This window comes from Tasmannia lanceolata, unplaced genomic scaffold (genome assembly GCF_043159265.1).
Source record: "Tasmannia lanceolata isolate RefF3 unplaced genomic scaffold, GAP_Taslan_0.1 ptg000019l, whole genome shotgun sequence".
NCBI classification, from domain to species: Eukaryota; Viridiplantae; Streptophyta; class Magnoliopsida; order Canellales; family Winteraceae; genus Tasmannia; species Tasmannia lanceolata.
This window is the reverse complement of record NW_027518696.1, coordinates 27,216,646-27,238,191: the sequence shown is the minus strand read 5'-3', so window position 1 is coordinate 27,238,191 and position 21,546 is coordinate 27,216,646. Positions and strand designations below refer to the sequence as shown.

General features: G+C 38.8%; 1 pseudogene; it reads left to right on the top strand.

Annotated features, from left to right (window-relative positions):
• Positions 1 to 2,644: 2,644 nt before the first annotated feature.
• Positions 2,645 to 21,439, top strand: LOC143852456 (serine carboxypeptidase II-2 pseudogene; annotated as a pseudogene).
• Positions 21,440 to 21,546: the final 107 nt, after the last annotated feature.

Here is a 21,546-nt window from a genome sequence, read left to right as displayed (position 1 = left end):
TACAGGCTCCTGCGGCGGCCTAAATTCTGAACTACTGCTAGTGGAGGACTCCGTACCGGACTCGGAACTCGAACTACTATCAGACATGTAGTAAAGAGAAGGGCTGAGAGGAATACCGGTGAGTGGAGCTCGTCAAGTCCTTGTGCAACTCGAACTGCGAACTGCGAACTGCGAACTGGGAACTGCGAACTGCGAACTGAGAACTGAGAAGTCGAAGCTCCCAGAGCAAGAAAAAGAAGAAAAGATGAAAAGTAAAAAGTAAAGAATGAAAGGGGGTAAAACCTCCTTTTATAGCTTCTCAGAGGCGGTGGGGCATTAAATACGACGCACGCATCTCGAGGACACTCGAATGGCGCCACGTGTCCCATATTTATGACGGACACATTCTCCCACTCAAAAATACGATCAAGCACGCGCGTGTCCCTACGTGCATGAAAATTCACATCTCCGCTCCGTACTACATGCTCCGCACTCCATGCTCCGTACTACATGCTCCGCACTCCATGCTCCGTACTCCGTACTGGATCTTTAAATCCGAACTGGATATAACGCGTTTCAACAAAACGACAAAAACAAGTCCGGTCCGAACCGGACTGGCCGCAAGACGACAAAAATCAGTCCGGAAAAATCCGAACTGGATATAACGCGTTTCAACAAAACGACAAAAACCAGTCCGGTCCGAACCGGACTGGCCGCTAGACGACAAAAATCAGTCCGGGAAAATCCGAACTGGATATAACGCGTTTCAACAAAACGACAAAAACAAGTCCTGTCCGAACCGGACTGGCCGCAAGACGACAAAAATCAGTCCGGGAAAATCCGAACTGGATATAACGCGTTTCAACAAAACGACAAAAACCAGTCCGGTCCGAACCGGACTGGCCGCTAGACGACAAAAATCAGTCCGGGAAAATCCGAACTGGATATAACGCGTTTCAACAAAACGACAAAAACCAGTCCGGTCCGAACCAGACTGGCCGCTAGACGACAAAAATCAGTCCGGGAAAATCCGAACTGGATATAACGCGTTTCAACAAAACGACAAAAACCAGTCCGGTCCGAACCGGACTGGCCGCAAGACGACAAAAATCAGTCCGGGAAAATCCGAACTGGATATAACGCGTTTCAACAAAACGACAAAAACCAGTCCGGTCCGAACCGGACTGGCCGCTAGACGACAAAAATGAGTCCACATCCGGACTCAACTTCCAGCCGGACTCCGGACTGGACCTCCGGACTCAACTTCCAGCCGGACTCCGGACTCCACTTCCAGCCGAACTCCGGACTGGATCTCCGGACTCCACTTCCAGCCGAACTCCGGACTGGACCTCCGGACTCCACTTCCAGCCGAACTCCGGACTGGATCTCCGGACTCCACTTCCAGCCGGACTCCGGACTCCACTTCCAGCCGGACTCCGGACTGGATCTCCGGACTCCACTTCCAGCCGGACTCCGGACTGAATCTCCGGACTCCACTTCCAGCTGGACTCCGGACTGGACCTCCAGACTGAACCCTCCGATTCACTTCCACACAACACCTGTCCATCCAGATAAGCGATCAACCACACTTTCCCAAGTCACTCAATGACTTGGAAAACTGGGGGGCAACTGATGGGGTGTAAAAACTCCAGCCACTCACAGGCTGCCACCTGTCCCAGAGCAGGTGAATTCCAGACACTCACAGGCTGCCACCTGTCCCAGAGTAGGTGAACTCCAGCCACTCACAGCCTGCCACCTGTACTGGAGTAGGTGAACTCCAGCCTCTTACAGGCCGCCATCTGTCCTGGACACCTGTCCAGGACACCTCACCAGGTTTTCCCTATAAAAAGGGATTCAAAGCTCAAACCAATGGGTAATGCGAAAATCCCTTCTCTCCCTAAACTCTTAGACATCTCCCCTTCACTCCTGCTCATACTGACTTGAGTGTCGAAGGGCCTGTCCGTAGTAAAACCCGGTCTGGTCTTCTGACCTCGCTTGCCTTGTGCAGGACTCTCCCTCGACCACCTCACTCCTCGTTCACTCCGGTCCTTCAGGACTCAGCTCCTCTAGTCATCCAGCTCAGCTCTTACATCACTGCTGTACCTGTTACCGATTTTAGGTCTAACACACAGCTTGAGAAACAAGTTTATCCATCAAATTCCTCAATATCCCATTAAACAAATTTGGGTTCGAGAAGTTAAAATAATTCCACATACAATACTGTTGGGAATTATCAGTGGGGACTATAGGTACGTTGGAGTAATGTAAAATACAGTATTCGTATAATATAATTGCAGATTTCTTGTAAGGACATAAGTCTATGATATCTTGACTCGCTGTGTACACACAACTCTGGCAGTCGGCGGGGGCAATGTCGCCTCTGAAGAGGACTCGAGTGGAGACTTTGTCCGGACTTTGCCCGATGGTAGCTTTGTAGAATCCGGTGCTCATGTTAGAGGAGAGAGAATGGAGGAAGTGGTTGAGGTTCATCTGGTACTTGCTATTAGAGGTGTAATTGCCTGTATTTAAGCAAAAATTGTAGAGTGGGTCGGAGGTAGTGCCGTTTGGTAGCATGAAGAGAAGAGAAGAAAGAAAAAGCAATTGAAACATCTTAACCGAGAAAAAGAAACAATCTCTGTTGGGGCTTAATGAAGCTCTAACAAAGATGGATGGGTGGGAGTGTGTTTTGGAGGAAGATGAACCAATGAACTGTGGTGCAATTGCAAAGCAACTTATAGTGGTCAGGTCAATCGACTTTTCTGCGTTCCTTATTGGGGCCACGTGGGAATATAGGTTATCGTCATACTAGACCAGTCTGCGTGACATTAGAACTGAAGCACGAATTGGGCCCACCCAGGAGATCTTGGCACGATCTGAACCCTAGATTCATTTAGATCAGATCAACTAATTAAAGGGTACGATCATGTTAGTTATATTGTCATATGGGACGGGCTTGGATCAAGATGCTGAGGCTTCTCATGGTATCGTTAATGAGAGAAAAATCTAAATAGTAGATTGATGTAACGCGCTTTCTATTTATGTGGTCAAGTCACAGCCACGTGTTGTGGGATTTATAATCAAGTCGCCGGGAAAAAAAGTAAGATGGATTGGTAAGTAAGGGTGCAACTTGAGTTGGTCTCAACCACCCGATTTTGGCTCAGGTTAGGTTGGCATTTCCTCGGGTTGGGTTGGGTTGGGTTAGGTTGGTTTGGTTTAGTGTTAGGAAAAAGCCCACACGCAGGGGCTGAGCTAGGAATTTACACTAGGGGCCGGACAAAATTTACACTTTGCTTGCATTGGTCTTTTTTTTTTGTTTTGGTGTGTGTGTTGAGCGTAGCGGGCGCATATAAAAGGGATTTTGCAAGTACTAAAGGGGGGCGAGGGGGTGGGCATACAAAAGGGATTTTGCAAGTACTATGTAAATTCCCGAATTGTCCCCTTTTAAAAATTCATCCCCCTCCTGATTATCCCTAAACCCTAATGTGAGTTTTTCTATTTTTACTTGCGTGGGAGGCCCGCAGGGCTATTAGCTCAGTGGTAGAGCACGTGCTGCGTTCGGGAAGGATGAATCGCTCCCGAAAAAGAATCTATTGATTCTCTCCCAATTGGTTGGATCGTAGGTGCGATGATTTACTTCAAGGGCATTTTTGTCCATGTGAATTAGACTAAAATTAGGGCTTCTTTAAGAAAGCCTATAAATACACATCTTAGAAAAACTTTAGAGCCATCAAGAAAACCCTAACTCGTTTTCTACAGCCCCAAGAGAGGATTTCCTTGAGAAAGAAGGAGGAGAACAAGTTTTGGAAGAAGAAAGTGAAGAATAAGGTAAGAACTATGTTCTTCTTTGGGTTATGTTTTTAGAAACCTTAAAAACAAGGATTAGGTGATCTCCAAAAGATAAAAGTGAAGGTTTTGATTTTTGTTTAAGATATGTTCAAGGATTGACCTTCTATTCCTTAGAGTTCGCTCTGTTCCAGAATCCCTAAAGAATCTAGGATCGGATCGTCTTGACTTTTGGAAGTTTTGGCCTTCGAGGGTTTAAAGTACAAGTTTAGATAATTTTTCAATAATTTTGTGTATTGATTCGGAGCGTGAAATTGGGTTTAATAGATTCCTCTCGTCGATACGAGTCCAACGGATCCAACAATGCGCGAGAGCTAAAACGAGAAAGTTATGGCCTCTTGAAGTTTTTGGGACGAATCTGAAATTTCTGTAAAAAAATGCAGTTTGGGACCTTCGGACTTCCAAAGGGAAGCCAGTGGAATCGGTCCAAGGCCTTCGGACTTTCGAAGGAACCATCGGACTTCCGAACTCTGAAAATTTGCAAAAACTTTGAAAAATCATATCTTCTTCATCTTTTATCCGTTTTCGATGGTTTTGTACTCTATGGACTTGGAAGAAGACGTACTTTATGATAAAAATAAAATTAGAAATGTTTGAAGACTCCATGATGATGATAATTGTAAAATACTAAAAAGAACCATAAGACAGGTTACCGTACATTTTCCAATTGGACACCGAAAGGTGTCTTGTGTTAGTGGAAGGACGTAAGTGCCTAATAGAACTGAAACTAGTGATGAAACTCATGAAAAATGTTCATACTATTGATTGTAGGTGATTAAGGTGATTCTAAAAAGGAATATATCTGTCGTTGGAGGTACGTAATTTCGTACTACTTTAGTGCTGCGATTTACCTTTCGAACACTATGCCATTGTTGATTGTGAATCCCAAGCTCTCTAAATCTTTGGAGCCATTGATAAACTTTAGACTTGACTTGAGTCTCGCATGCTAATTCCGTTATTGGTTGAAATCTATTGAATCTTATGGCAAAGAGACTTACATTGAATGCTTTTCCCAATATATGAAACTTTTGTAAAAGCTCATTTGTGATTCCTTCACACTTATGAACTTTGACCACCGTGTAACCATCTACATTGACAACCTTATGAAAAATCCTTGTGAATTTCTATCTTTGAATGTCGTATGAACTCTATTAAACCCTGTTATTTAGTACATATTTCAGATGGAATAATTTGGATTTGTGAGACCCCTTTCAGTTTTTCTAACTATATGAATCTTTAAACTATCAGACATCCTCTACTATATGAATCCACTTTGGAACTAATGTGAAACACCCACTTTAAACTTTGAACACCTTCTTTGAGCTGTGTGAACTTTGAACACTTATTGAGAAGCTTAGGTTATGTGAACTCACAAAAGACCCTGCAGTGGGGCATAGGCATTAGCCTATATGTGAACTATGAGAAAATTCTAAATTTACTCATAGCATGCTTCTAGTTTAAATTACATGAAAGAGGGGTTTAGAAAACCAACCTTGCTAGCTCTCCTTGTGTCTAGGGTAAGTAATCCCTGGATATACGCTTTGACTTACCCTTTTAATCCAAAAGAAAACCCCAAAAAATAATAATTTAGCCTCCAATATGTTTGAATATGTTGAATATATGAAAGCACTTTGTGAGGAACCAAGTGGAAGATATGAGCACCAAAGCACCAAAGAAAGTTGAATGAATTCCAAGAAGGAAGAGAGAGAGGAACCAATTTACAAAAGGACAAAAAGCCTTGAGTGGGTTTGCTTTTATAGGCACAATGCTATGTTTGAGTGAATTTGGAAGTTTCCAATGTGAGCTCTCTCCTTTTGGCTTGTTTCTAATTTGTGCTTTGACTTTCTTATTCTTTGATTTCATATTGAACTTATTTCTAAACCTTATTTCTTGCAAGCTAAGCAATGCTAAATTACACAATGGAGATCCTTCAAGATCAATCTAGAAGCCTTCTCACATAGGAAACTAGCTTTTATGAATGATTTTCGTCCAAAGAAGGCTGCCCAACGTTGGAGCTCCTTTTTGACCTATTTAGAGGCTGATCCACGAAAAGTTGTAAACTATAAAGTTGTAGATCTTTTTGAGACGTTCAAAACAAGTATAATCTTAAATCTTTTGGATGAGAAAGTAAAAAGTTATAGCCATTTTACTAATCTGATCATACTAGCCCTTTCTAATTATAACTCTTCCTTCTTTTCATTTTTTTTTAAAAATACATCAAATATGACATCATCATCCCACCTCATCCATGTTGGGCACCCAACTAAGTGGGCCACCCATGTGGGGCGCCCACTTATGTGGCCGACCGACATGGGTGGGTCAACTTGGGCCCCTTCCTATGTGGGCTTTGCCCAATGGGCCTTCTCACATGGGTTTTGAATTTTTTTCAGAAAAATTTAATAAAATTCTTTTAAATTCAATATTTTATGGATGGACCTAACCCATGTGACCTTTATTGTGCACTCTTAACATATGGTTGAACCATCCCCTTTAAAGAAATAATTTTTTTGGACCAAAACACCCCTATTTGACCATTACCCACCAAAATGCGACCAAAATACCCTCAAATTGGTTCATTTTTAAAGAAGTTAAAAATGGAAAGTTTTCGTAGCCAAACCTAAAAAATAGAAAATTTTTAAGTTTGCTTCTTTTGGTGCGTGATATCAAATATGATCACTTGGAATTCCCTGAAAAATGCCCAAAATGCCCTCGACCCACAAAATTTTCAAATCAAGCGAAACCCCTGAGAAATTTCAAATTTAGCAGGTTTTTCAAAATTCACGAAATGACTCGTGACTCCTTAGACACACTCTAGAGATAAAATGAAACACATTTGAAATACAGGTGTGACAATCCAAGGGGGGGTGAATTGGTCAATTAGAAATTTTAGGCTTAATTAAGGGAGATTAAAAATTAATCTTCTAATTAAGCACTAATTAGTCTAACCCTTGTTTAAATATGTATATCAATAAAATCTAGGGTTTAGACTTTCTAATCAAGCACATTTAGCTAACCCTTGTTCAAATAGATATTATAATACAATTTAGGGTTTAGACATTTAACTTAAATGCATTCACTAACCCTTGTTCAATTAAAGCATAAACAAAAGGTTAGAGATTACCAATCACCACACGTGCGAGAGAAGGAAAGGAAGAGAGAGAGAGAGAGATAATGCACACCACAATGAGGACACCAAGATTTATAGTGGTTCGGTCACAACTTGACCTACTCCACTCTTCCAAGTTTGGCTCCTTGGGTACCCCACTATGGTGAGATTTCAAGCCTAATCTCGAAGATCTTACAACAAGCTTTTCTATTCTTAAGAGCCAAAGCGAAGCCCATCTGCACGAACCCTTCGGCGAGGGGACGCACCCTCATATGCCGTCTTCACCTTTCTTGGGCCGAAGAGGAGACCCTCGTCTTCACCTTTGTTCACGGGCTGAAGAGAAGACCCTCTTCTTCACAATTCTTTCCGGGCCGAAGAGACGACCCTCACATGAATAACAAATAAAAAAAAAAACTCTCAATGCCTCATAATAGGTGGATTACAACATTGAAAGCTCACAATCACTCCCAAGAATTAAGCAAATGAAAAGTCCTATGGAGTGCCTCTTGAAAGAATGTGGAAATACATATTCAAAGAGGTTTTTGCTTTTGAAATAAAACTTGAAGCTCAAAGAGAAATGAGATTTGATCTTTCTCAAATGTTTAAAAGCTAGTAGAGATAGGTTTTAATCATGTATATATAGAGTATTCAAAAATATGACCGTTTGGGGTAAAACTGTAAATAAACGGCTTGAAAAAGTCAAGCAGAAAAAGCCCCAACTGCTAGTTTGCTCGACTGCGGCGGTCGACCGGGCTACAACGGTCATCCGCCCTATCAGGCGCCCTATTCTATTTTCAATTTTCTTACTATCGCGGTCGACCGGCCACATGGCGGTCGCCCGGCGAGGGCTTACTGTTTGCTCAAAAAATTTAGCTCAAAAATCTATCCCGGTCGACCGACCCATGGCGGTCGCCTGCCCTAGACCAAATTGGATTGTTCTGTTTGTTTGAAACAGAAGCGCATCCGCAGTCGCCCGGCTTGACCCGGTCAACCGGCCCGATAAAATTCGAGATGGCCTGGATTTCCAGGTTCCATCCCGCGGTCGCCCGGCTTAGCCCTGTCAACCGGCCCTGAGTGAAATTCCATTTTAAGTTTAAAATCTAGGGGCTTTTGGGCTATGGTCTTTGGGCTTAAGTCCAAGGTTTTCAAACACATTTTTGGGTATGTTGATGGTTTTTAAAGATGTAAAATGTTAAGTATAAAAACCATTTTGAAAACCTTTTGAAAGTGCATTTTACATAAAATCAAGATGACTCCAAATACATTCTAAAAATGAGAACCTTGAGTCTTCTTGGAATGTCTTGGTTACTTTGCACTTTTTTAGACTTCTTCGGCTTAGGTGAGCATCTTGACCTTGTCTTGGCTCTTGTTACTTGTCCTCCAATCTTCAATGCATGTTGAGGTACATGAGATGTCACCATGGCATGTTCAACTCCAAGCTCCTTCTCGACACTTGCTTAGGAACTTCTGGGATCTTCATGTTGAGCTTCTTAACTTGAGCATCTTCAAATGAGGATGACTCCAATGTAGGTGCAAGCTCTTGGTTCCTTTGATCCTTGATCCACAAGTCATGTGTTGTGAAGAGTTGTGTAATGACGATTATGACATGAAATTCCTGTATACAACACATCACCTCAAAGCAACGCATCAGTCCATAAATGCTATTCAATTTGGTTTGCTAGCATCAAAACAAGAAGGTAAGATGAATGATTAACCTATGGTAACCTTTGAGCTTACATTCTCCCAATTTTTTATTATGGCAAACAAATTGATTAGGGAGGCAGGAGATATTAATCAAATATATGAATGAGCATTTAAACACTATAAACAATTAAGCAATGCTCCCCCTCACTATATGCACAAGTATAATAAATGAATGTAAAGCATATGGTGCATACACAATTGGACTACCTAATCAATTCTCAAAATTCTTCCCCTTTTGGCAACAGCAAAAAGGTAGGGATATACAAGTGACAGTGCAAGTGAGGTGTCAAGATGAGGAATAACTCATATAAGTTATTCAAAGTGTATATGATTTGACAATAAAGCTCATAGAATGCTTATCAGAATATAAAACAAAGTAAAATGCATGATAAGCAGATTTTGTTTTATTTTGTTTCAAAAGATATGTAAGTTAAGCACAATTATGGGGGCAATAGACTATGTGAGCATATCACAATGGTCTATATAAATATAAAAAAGCAGCCATTTAGCTCTCCCCTCTTTTATTTATCATTGGCCCTAGGTGATACCTATGTGAAAGGGCATGACCAGATAGAATGGTTAAAAGGTGAGTGATTTAAACACTTGGGCTTCATTTGCAACTTGCAAGAAAATGAGTCTCTACCTGAGCAAGAATATGCTCAGATTGATGACATAACCATTTAGGTTCACAAGTTGCTTCGAATGGGGGTTTTCTAGTCATCGGGCAGACAAGTCTCTTCCTGAGCATGAACATGCTCAGAACTATAAAATAACTTTTGAGTTTCAGTTGCATGCCCTTAGAGGATTGTATATTTGCACGTGAAAGCTCCCCTTGAGTATGTGCATTTAATCTAAATGTAATAGTTCAAGGTACATAGAACCCATGATTTAATTAATCACCTTTAACCATTCGAATTGCTCCATTCATAAACCAATCACACTTTGAATATGAATGGATGATTATTAGACCGAGGATATGAGTTTAAGAAGATGTTCTAATAAACACATGGATAAGAGAATGAAATCAATGAGGTACATATCCATGGCAATCAAAAGATCATGTATACATATATAGGAACTATAAAGCTCAATATACATGATCAAAATGGAAGATTAATACCATATTTCTTTTATCACTTCAAGAAATGATAAAAGTGGTATTTGGAAATCTCTCGAAAGAAGTAAAACTGAACTTCATTTCTTCTATCCGGCACTCTTCTACTGATGAATGTTTAGAAGAGCTTAAATCAATGCTTGACCATTTCTTCCATGTAAGGGACCATCTTTAAAAGTTCTTTCCGGATTGAGAGATTGGGTACTTGTTTTAACTCTTCTCCTTCATCAAAAGGTCATCCTTGAGAGCATGATCATGAAGTGCACATGCTAGCCTATAGACAGAGTCTTCAATTTCCTTAGTCTCTGTTCATCCTTCACTGAAGAAGAATAAAGAGATGGACAGAGAAAAATTGAGTACATCTACCATCTTATTACATATGGCACGATGGAATGAGACAAGTACCATAGACAAGCTACGAAGGACATATGATTTGAGTGGAGTCCTCCAAAGCTAAAATCTTGGAAGAGATGATGGGACATGACAAATTCAAAAATATTTTTAAATCATCCCTCTTCCAAGAGATTTTCATTGGCCTTTGATAATTCTTATAATGCAAGGCCTGACAATATACAATGGCTATAGATAAGAATGTAAAAGCACAGTGTAGACACCCCATTTTGCCTGACCCCAATTTCCCAAATTTGAATAAAAATCCCGAAACCAAATTCCGAGTTCCCAGAATCAAGCTTCAAGCTTCCGAAACCAGTTCCGGAATGTTCCGAAACCAATCCTGAAATTCTCAAAAATCGAGCTCTAATTGCGAAAGAACCTAAAGAACCCGAAAATGCCTGTTTGGAAACCATTTTTTGAAATATTCTGAAAGCCGGAGTGACCCCCAAACCCCATTGATATTCTCCGCTCAATTGCCTCTATTTTTCCTTTCATCTTTGCAAAGATTACAAAATACCCTCGAGTTTTTTTTTTATATTATATTGACCCTCCCCTACTCGAACCCCCAAGTTCCAATGATACTAGCTCAATCATATTTCGGTATTTCCATCAACCCATCTTGTCTTTTAGTGTTTAAAAGATTATCCAAGGATGTTACATTCCCGGAGCATAGAAAAGACAAGCCGAGTTAATACAAATATCAAAACATGGTGGTGTTGATATCATTTTCTTTTGCTTAAATCGGCAGCGAGGTGAAACATCAAACATGTGTGTATCAACACCAATCCCATGTATAAATGATTAAGAAAGAAAAAAAAAGAACAGATATATCATTTCCACTTTTCTATTCACCTTTTCTTTCTCCCAAGGCCACCCCTTTGTTGCAAAAAGTACTCAAAAGATACATATGAGAGGGCTGTCCAGAGAAAATATAAGGGGAGCTCAAATATCATTTTATTTTCTTTAACCCTTGCTATTGCCCGGACCACCCGTTATAGGGTTAAAGTGTAGTGATGAATACTCAGAGAGGTGGCTGTCGAGAGTAGAAAATGGGGCAAAATATATCATTTCCCTTTCATAAAAAAGGGAACCGAACTAGGGTTTAGAGGAGGCCTCTCCTCATTTTTAGAAAAGGGGGGGTCTTCTTCATTTTGGGGGCAGCCATCAAAAGGAGAGAGAGGAAGGAAGAGACACAGAGAGAGAGAGAGAGGGAGAGGGATCTGAGAGGGAGAAGACCCTCTTCGCTAGCCCATTTCCAGCCGGAATCCAGCCATGCCTCCACCATTTCCACCGACCACGCAACCATCTTCATCTCCACCTTCTTCTTTGTTAGCCCAAGGGTTCCCCATGGGTTCATTCAATCACCTTGTTTTGATGATTAACAAACACAAATTGATTAGTCTTTTATGGACTAATTGTTTGCCTTGAAGTTGGACATTGATTGCTGGAAATCCAGTCTCGGAACTCCGAAATTATTCTCGGAGCTCCGAGCTCGGAACTAGGAGAAAATTCTCGGAGCTCCGAGAAATGCTCCAGGCTGTTAAAATTAAATCTTTTTTTGGTTTCTCGGAACTCCGAGAATACCCTCGGAACTCCAAGCAGTGTATTTGTTCAAAAAAATATAGCCGTTGGAGAGCCAACGGCTAGTTGACTATTTGCCCAGTTTTGACTGTTTTGGCCCCCAAATGGTCACATGGAGTTGGGACTTCATATATACCCATTCAAAGGGTCCAAAACAATATATGAATATGCTCCAACTTTAAAGAACCCTAGAAAACTAGTTGAAACTATTTTGGGTTAATTTTCTCTCACCAACCTCTTGTGCCTTAATTTGAGAAAATCATTTGAGATTGGTTTAGGCATTACTTGTAATCATCTTTGAGAGTGCATATTGAGCTTTACTTTGTATTATCCTATCTAGAGGCAAGTGAGCAACATCTTCTTCTCTTAATTGTATTTGGCAACAAAGGGGGCCGTATTTAAGGCCCTTGGAGCTTGGACGCTCGGATTGTACAAGGCGAAAGGAACGCCGTATTTAAGTTCCTTGGAAGATAGTGGATACCTCAAGGAGAGCAAACTTGAGAAGAGTGGAGTAGGTCTTGGGTTTAAGACCGAACCACTATAAAAGCCGTTGTGTCAAAGCCTCTTGTCTCTCTACCTCCTCTTGATTGGTGATTGGTACACATCTCTCTTACTCTCTCTTGTAGGTGCTTTAATATTCATATCCTTGCTTGAGTGAGTGATTAGCACTTAAGTTGAAATTGCATATTCATCTCTTGCTAATTAAGCCTCTCATCATTCTAATCAAGTTATAAAATCAACTAGGGAATAAAGTTTACATCATTACTATTAAGCTTAATTAATCAAACTAACTTAATTGAGAAAAGTTAAAACTAGGATAATTTTGGTAAAGAGTTTTTAAAGAGAATAAGTTTTTTAAAGAAACCCAATTCACCCCCCTCTTGGGTTGCCTAGTGGGATTTCACTTGGTATCAGAGCTAAAGACTCTTATATAGATTTTTGAACTTTTAAATTTCTTCAAGAGAAAAGATATATATTGGCAACCTAATGGCTTCTAGACTTCCTTGTTTTGATGAAACCAACTATAGATCTTGGTCGATCCATATGAGGTCTTATCTAAAGAGCCTAGATAAAGACTTGCTTAAATCAATTGAAAATTGCTTTATTTTAAATTCCAAATCTAAGAGAATTAGTGATTATGATAAAAGATTATTTTCTCTTAACTCAAAAGCCATGATTTCCTTATGTTGCTCCTTGCCCTCACATCTATTTGAAAAAGTTTCTTCATGCAAAAATGCTAAAGAAATTTGGATTTCATTAGAAAACAATTTCAAAAAAATATTTGCTTGATGGCTCTTGAAAATCAATAAGAAGAAAATGGTGATTTAAGTGATGATGAGTTAGATGGTTTTGTGCCTCCTAATTATGAAGATCTTGTGAATAACTATGTTAAGCTTAATGATCAATTTGAATTACAAACCACAAAGAATCAATCACTTACAAAATCTCTCAAATCAATTTCAAATGAACTTGAAAATTTTCAAAATGAATATGCAAATTTACAAAATGAAGAAAAGAAATTAATTGAATATAACATTGAACTTGAAAAGAAAAACCTTGATTTATTGGAAAAACTTAAAGTTATCAATGAAGAAGAAGATAGTAATAGAGTTTTCTCATCTCTTGAATCAATAAACTTAAAAAGGGAAATAACTGATTTGAAAACCGAGAATGCGAAACTTGAGTTGGAAAAATTTTGTCTACAAGAAGAAAAAGCTAAACATAATTGTCACCATATGCATTCTTGTAGTTCATCATGTTCATCTAGTCCTTCTACTTATTCTTCCATGTCTTGTGATTATTGTGGTAGATTAGGACATTACAAATCTAGACGTAGATTTAGATTTGTAAAAAGCTCTAAGTTTGTGTGGGTTAGAAAAGACTCATTACATCACACAAACTTAGTTGGGCCCATCATGGTTTGGGTTCCAAAACCCCCTACTTGAGGCATTCTACATGCTTCGTAGATTTTGGGGTATGTGCTATAACTTGAATATCATTTGAGAAATTTGGTTGAATAGAAACAATGTGCTTATTCTTGTTTTGATTCCATGTATCTATACATGTTTGTGCTTAAATGAAAAATCTCTTCTTAGAATTCAAAGTCTTTGTGCTTAAACTTATTTACAATAAGACTTTGACATGCTATATTTAAGTGTAAAATCTATTGGAAAAGATTCCCTAGATATCCCATTTGATATTTAGTCTATGTTGTGCTAAAATTGTTAAATTTTATGAAAACTATGCTTCTAGATACAATATGCTTGATTCCCATGTATCTAGTTAGCCTTAAGATTAAATGATATATCAATTGCGTTTATTTGGAAGCTAGATGTCACATTAATATTTTCTTGCATCTAGCCTCATATGTGTTTTAATGATCACATCTTTTTCAAAAGAAACACATATAGATACTATATACTTATAGTGTTTGATTCTTGTGTATCTATATATACTACTCTAAGTGCACTCACTAAGACTTAGATCCTTTTGCACTTAGCAGTCATCCACATGTAAAATCACAATAGAGCACTTAATGTGAAAACCATGATTGATCTTACATGAATATCAACCTCTTCATTGCCCATGAGTTAAAGTTAAACCCATAAGAGTATATCTTTCATATTTGAACTATAGTTTGGACAAAATTGGCTTTCGCTAGATTATTGGTACTTAAAGTCATTTATATATCATTTATAGCAAAACTAAGAAATTAAATGCCTTGTCATTACATAAGTGGTTGTGGATGTAGGATGTAGGTGTTTGGACCTTTTATTTTCCTTGTAATGTCTTCTTTGTGTCCAAACCTTGTTGTCTATCCATGGAGGCCTTGATTTTGATCGTACATTCCTCATGAGATACACTCCCACTCATGAGCCATGGATATCTCTTAGACTTGATTCCTTAGTGGTCCATTCCTCTATGTCTAAGTTTTATATATTTGAGCATTGATTGGTATAAATAAGTAATCTATAGTTATCATCCCTTAGTTTGTATGGTACCCACATATATGAGATGTCAAACATTAATCTTAAAAGCCACTCAATTGGTACCCTTAGCCTTCTTAGTTTCTAAGATGGAGACGGTACCTTTATCTAATTAAAACACTTAATCATATGGCCTTATGCCACCATCTCAAACATGGATAGGTATATGTTGTTGTGTGATCTTCCTATCTAGTTTATATGATATATACTTAAGGGAAGCAAAATTTGAAATTGTAGAAATTTGTATCACATTTAGGGGGAGTATGAGTTTAAATTGCAATTCTTTTGTGCTAAGATTGTTTATCATGATGAGCTAGACTATGGCTTTATTGTTATCATGATAAACCGACACTTAAAGTGTAAGTGTCATTTGTTGCCCAAGGATTGAGTCTTATTTAGTATCAAAGGGAAATATCCAAAATCTCTTGGAGTCTATGTTAGGACACCCTTTGGAGTCATACATTGTATGATTCTTTTTCAAAAGGGGAGCTTAAAAGTTAGATCTTGTCCCTAGAGGCTTATCATATGAATTCTAATGTGTATATCATCTCTTATATGAAAAGTTCACTCATTTGGAGTATGGTTGCTCCATATGTGTCTTTTGACATTGTCTTGTGCTTGTATGTGTTTTTGAGTTTAAGACAAGTAAGCCCATAGCCTAGATTTTAAGGTCATAACCATTAGGCCTCATACTTACCTTGGATCATCTATTTGATTTCATTTGGTATCATTTTGGTATTAATATGTGGTAATTGTCATTCCAAGGATAAGTTTTCATTCTAGTAGTCTACCTTGTGTATTCCTTAGAATCTCTTTCATAGGATCTTTCTTAGAGTTGTTTATCTTATTTTCTATAATTAGACATCCTTATCATGTGTTTCTAAAGTTATTTAGTATATATAATCATGATAAGTTTCTTTGTTGGCCATATATTCACTTTCATACCTTTAGCCTATTGTGGCATGTCATGCCTTGTGTAAGCCCAATGGTTCCCACCTTGGCATTCCCATCTTATTTTGATGATTCCAATACACAAGTGATTTAAGATCACTAATGTGTTTGATTGTCTAAGTTGTAGATCATGATTGCATTAAAGTCAAGATTGCTTGGATTAAGGCCAAAAAGTTCTCATTGGACCACATTCGAAGGCCAAAGACATCGGAGATCCAAGACGAATGAAGACTTGAAGAATCGCAATTGAAGATCGAAGTCTTTTTTAGATTGTATTGATCCAATCCTAGCTTAAGTTTAAGAGGCATAAATAATGTAATATCACACACCCCTAAATGATTAAGAAATTGTCTTTGTGGTGTTCCAACACTTTGGAACCCTCATAACAATCCCAACCTTGTGTAAAGTTGGAAGCCCAATGAATAGAATTGAAAATCTGCTTGACATAGGCTTCTCGGAACTCCGAGAAATGGTCCAATAGAAATTTTTCACCTTCTGTTTGTATTCCCGGAACTCCGATATCAATTCTCGGAACTCCGAGACCACTATAATGGGAAGAAAAATTTGACCATTGGGAACTTTGCCAGATTTACGACAATGCCCCTCAAACTGTCATATTGGGTTTTCCTATATATATGGGTATTCCAAACTTCCAAATTATCTATCCTAACACTCAAAAACTTCATTTGAACATCCAAAGAGTGATTAAAGCTTGTTTATGCCTCTCATCCTCTAAGATTAGGATTTGGATCATTAGGCTCAAATTTGTACATCTTCTACAAATTGTAAACCCTTGTGAGGGATTTTTTGTTTCCTTCTTTCTTATTCAAGAAATTTGTATTCGGGCGAGTGTTCGGAGAAGCGGAGCCCACTCTCCGTGGTGAGGATTGCCACAAAGGTTAAAGTAATTGGAATTGTAATCGGCACCGATCTTCGCCGGAGTTAAGAAGATTAAATAGTGAAGCCATCAACGGGTTTGGTTGGTGGAGTGGAGTAGGCCTCGTGTTTTGAGGACCGAACCACTTTAAATCTCAGGTGCGCTCTCTCTTAAACTCTTGCTCTTTATTTGCAATTGCACTTAGGATTTAACTCGTGTGCTTATTTTTTCATTCTTGATCTCTTAATCTTCAAAATTAGGTTAGAAGTTTTCAAAAGATTAAAACTTGTTAGAAACCTAATTTTACCTCCTCTTAAGTTGTCGTACTAGGGACCACCCTTGGAATTTCACCTTGTCATATAGGTTTCACCTAAGGCCAATGACAAAGACAAAAGGGGAAAGCTTACTAGTGTTATATTTAGAATCGTATGTACCATAATGACTTGTGTGGATTGTCCATTTTGATATTCCCCACATATTTGTGCTTTAACTTGCATATCTTTAACAAAAAAAAAAAGGATTTCATGATCAACTTTTTAAATTTTGTGCTAAAACCTTAATATCACTATTGATTCTCATTCATAGAAGTATATTACACTTGCTCATCCTAATTTCTATGAAGTTGAATGGTTATCATGTGTGTTTTTAATTTTTCACTCATATACCCATGATATACCTCACTATCTTGTCATGAAATGTGCTAAAAGTTAACCATATGCATGACAATTCAAAAGGGGGAGTTTTTAACTTTCATTATACATATTCTTGCTTATCATGACAGGTTTTACTTGATATAATAACTGCACATCACTTCATGATAGGATTCTAATAGGAATTCAAACAAATTGGGGGCTTATCATGCTAAACTTTAAACTTGCTTGTTTTCTTTCATGATAAGTAAAATATAAGCTTTAACTTGCTAATCTATTAATGTATTATGGGTCATAGGGTAGATTTATATTGGTTTTAATCATATACTATGATATACCCTAAACATTTAAGCTAAAATTAAAATGCCTCTTTATTTTTTCGACATAGGCTTGATTTATTTTGTGTTATTCCTTTCCTACGTTGGTTGTCTCTTATCATGCCATATATACATTGATTTCATTGGCTAATCATGATAAGAAGCTAGGGGAGCATCTAGTCTCACTGAATATCTTTGATGCTTTTTGTATTATACTTAAATGTTTAATCCTTCCTTTTTGCTAATGCCAAAAGGGGGAGAATCTGTGTAATTGATTAGATCCATAATCATATGCATTCCTGTACTATAATTTGTTAAATATAACTCATGCATATGTTGAGGGGGAGTAGTTAGGCTTACATTGTTTATCTAATCCTCATAAGAGGATCCTCCCACCTCTCTAATCAATTTGGTTTGTCAGCATCAAAAAGGGGGAGATTGTTAGCCCAAGGGTTCCCCATGGGTTCATTCAATCACCTTGTTTTGATGATTAACAAACACAAATTGATTAGTATTTTATGGACTAATTGTTTGCCTTGAGTGTTGTGCTATACACAGGGAATTCACATGTCAATCCATGCTAGCACACACCATTGATAGCCTATGCTTGAAGATGAACCAAACAAAGGACAAATGAGCTAGAGCATATTTGAACAAACCATTCCTTGGAGGATCAACCAAGGAGAAGTTCCACAAAACCATCTCAAAGCATTGAACAAATAAAGGAAGATCAATGAAGGCCAAAGCTTGTGGATCAACAACTTGCAAAGGAGCTTGAACCAAATGGTGGCATCATCCTTTGAAGGTGTCAAGCAAAGAAGCTCAACCTTGAAGATCCCAAAGCAAGCCAAGCACACCATTGAAGATCAAATGAAGATTGGCACAAGAGAACAAGGGAGTACTTAGAATGGTAGTATGTATCACCTTTCTCTCTTGTATTTTTTCTTGATCAAGGCACACCTTAAAACCCCTAAAAATATATTTTTCAAAGAGACTAACACACCCTTTAAGGACTTAAATGGACAAGTGAATGGCCATGGTGGTGCACCAACATGTTGGGTCTTATATGGCATTCAACACAACATTGAACAAAACAGAGTTCCAAGTGAACAACCTGGACCAGCAACTAAATCCTATCATAACTTATTTAAAATATTTTCAAATATTTTTGAAAATATTTTTAACAGATAGCTCTCATTTTTCTCATATCCGTAGAGTATAAGAACGTCAAAATCCGATGAGAAACGAAGGAGATATGAATTTTTAAAGTTGGACACTGATTGCTGGAAATCCAGTCTCGGAACTCCGAGAAATGCTCTATGCTCTTAAAATTAAATCTCTGTTTGGTTTCTCGGAACTCAGAGAATACCCTCGGAGCTCCGAGCTCGGAACTCCGAGAATACCCTCGGAACTCCGAGCAGTGTATTTGTTCAAAAAAATATAGCCGTTGGAGAGCCAACGGCTAGTTGACTATTTGACTGTTTTGCCCCCCAAACGGTCACATGGAGTTGGGACTTCATATATACCCATTCAAAGGGTCCAAAAGAATATATGAATATGCTCCAACTCTAAAGAACCCTAGAAAACTACTTGAAACTATTTTTGGGTTAATTTTCTCTCACCAACCTCTTGTGCATTGATTTGAGAAAATCATTTGAGATTGGTTTAGGCATTACTTGTAATCATCTTTGAGAGTGCATTGTGAGCTTTATTTTGTATTAGCCTATCTAGAAGCAAGTGAGCAACATCTTCTTTTCTTAATTGTATTTGGCAACAAAGGGCGCCGTATTTAAGACCCTTGGAGCTTGGACGCTCGGATTGTACAAGGTGAAAAGAACGCCATATTTAAGTTCCTTGGAAGATAGTGGATACCTCAAGGAGAGCAAACTTGAGAAGAGTGGAGTAAGTCTTGGGTTTAAGACCGAACCACTATAAAAGCCATTGTGTCAACGCCTCTTGTCTCTCTACCTCCTCTTGATTGGTGATTGGTACACATCTCTCTTACTCTCTCTTGTAGGTGCTTTAATATTCATATCCTTGCTTGAGTGAGTGATTAGCACTTAAGTTGAAATTGCATATTCATCTCTTGCTAATTAAGCCTCCCATCATTCTAATCAAGTTATAAAATCAACTAGGGAATAAAGTTTACATCATTACTATTAAGCTTAATTAATCAAACTAACTTAATTGAGAAAAGTTAAAACTAGGATAATTTTGGTAAAGAGTTTTTAAAGAGAATAAGTTTTTTAAAGAAACCCAATTCACCCCCCTCTTGGGTTGCCTAGTGGGATTTCATTCTTCTCCTCTACCATCTCCTCTTCTCCGATCACCACCACCATGGAATCCGGCAAACCTATTCCAATCGCCATATCCATCCCTCTGAAATTTTTTCATTCAAACCCTCTTTCCCAATCATCATCATCATCTCCTTCAAACCCCTGTTATCCTAAGCCCCTATTGAAACCCATTTTATGTTCACCATTTCCAAACCCTCCACGTCTACCCCCACCTCTACCCCATTAGACCATCAAAACCCCATTGAAACCATCCAATCAAACCCCAACTTCATCTTCTCTTGCAACCCCAATTCCGGCCGGAATCCGGTCATCCACCATGGAATCCGGCCATCCCACACAAAATCCGAGACCACCCCTTCCATCTTCACTTACACATCACCTCCCCATCTTCCCCAAATCCCATTTCTACACCATTTGTAGCCATTGAAAGCCACCTGATACCCATACCTGCAAACCCACTTCTTAATCTCCAATGGGTCAGGTCTGTTTCTTCAGACCCATCTGCCCAGCAAGAGAATGACAGGGTTCTTGAGCTTCTAGGGTTGTCTTTAAATGTAAGTTTTGCCCATTATTCTAGCTATGTAACAGTCAGCAAAGAGTCAGGGAGGGCTCTCTTTTATTGGTTCTTTGAAGCTGTTGAAGACCCTTCTACAAAGCCTCTTGTTCTCTGGCTAAATGGAGGACCTGAATGTTCTTCCATTGCTTATGGGGAGGCAGAAGAAGTTGGTCCTTTTTTCCTGTTAAGCCAAATGGGAAGACCCTTTATCCGAATCATTACTCTTGGAATAAAGTGGCCAATATCCTATTTGTGGACTCCCCAGTTGGTGTTGGTTTCTCCTATTCAAACAATTCCCAGGATCTGTTGAGCAAAGGAGATGAAAGGTCTGCCAAGGATTCATTAGTATTTCTGCAGGAGTGGCTCAACTGGTTTCCTCAATATAAAGGAAGAGAATTTTATGTGACAGGAGAGAGCTATGTAGGGCACTATGTTCCTCAGCTGGCCCAAGCCATTGTGTGGTCACAAAAGCTGACCGGGGAAAAATCAATCAATCTAAAAGGATATATGGTGGGAAATGCTTTGACAGATGACTTTCATGATCACTATGGTGTTTTCCAATTTCTATGGTCTACCGGTTTGATATCTGATGGATAAGTTGCTGAATATTTTCTGTGACTTCCAATCGTTTGTGCACACTTTGTTCCAGTGTGACAAGGTTCTCGATATTGCTAGTGAAGAGCTCGGAAATATTGATCCATATAGCATCTTTACCCCTTCTTGCACTGGAAATGGTAGCTTGTCGAATAGGCTACTGAGAAGACCACATATGGTTGGACACACCAGCGAAAAGTATGACCCATGTACTGAGAGGCACTCAACTGTTTACTTTAATTTACCAGAGGTTCAAATGGCACTTCATGTTGATCCAACTGTTGCAACATCTAAGTGGGAAGCATGCAGTGACATGGTTAGTGAGAATTGGAAGGACTCTCCTCGGTCTGTGCTACATATTTATCATGAGCTTATACATTTAGGACTACGCATTTGGATGTTCAGCCTCAACACCAGGAAAACAACACCGGTGGCGAATCGTCGGAGATCGGCGAATGCTCAGCAATTGCGATGGTGGCTCTCAATCTAAGTAAGCGTACATCCCCTGGTTAGTTTTTTTTATATAACAACAACATCCAGTTTTGATAATAGCATTAAATCAGATTGTTATTCTGATAGTTGCACTAAATTAATTTG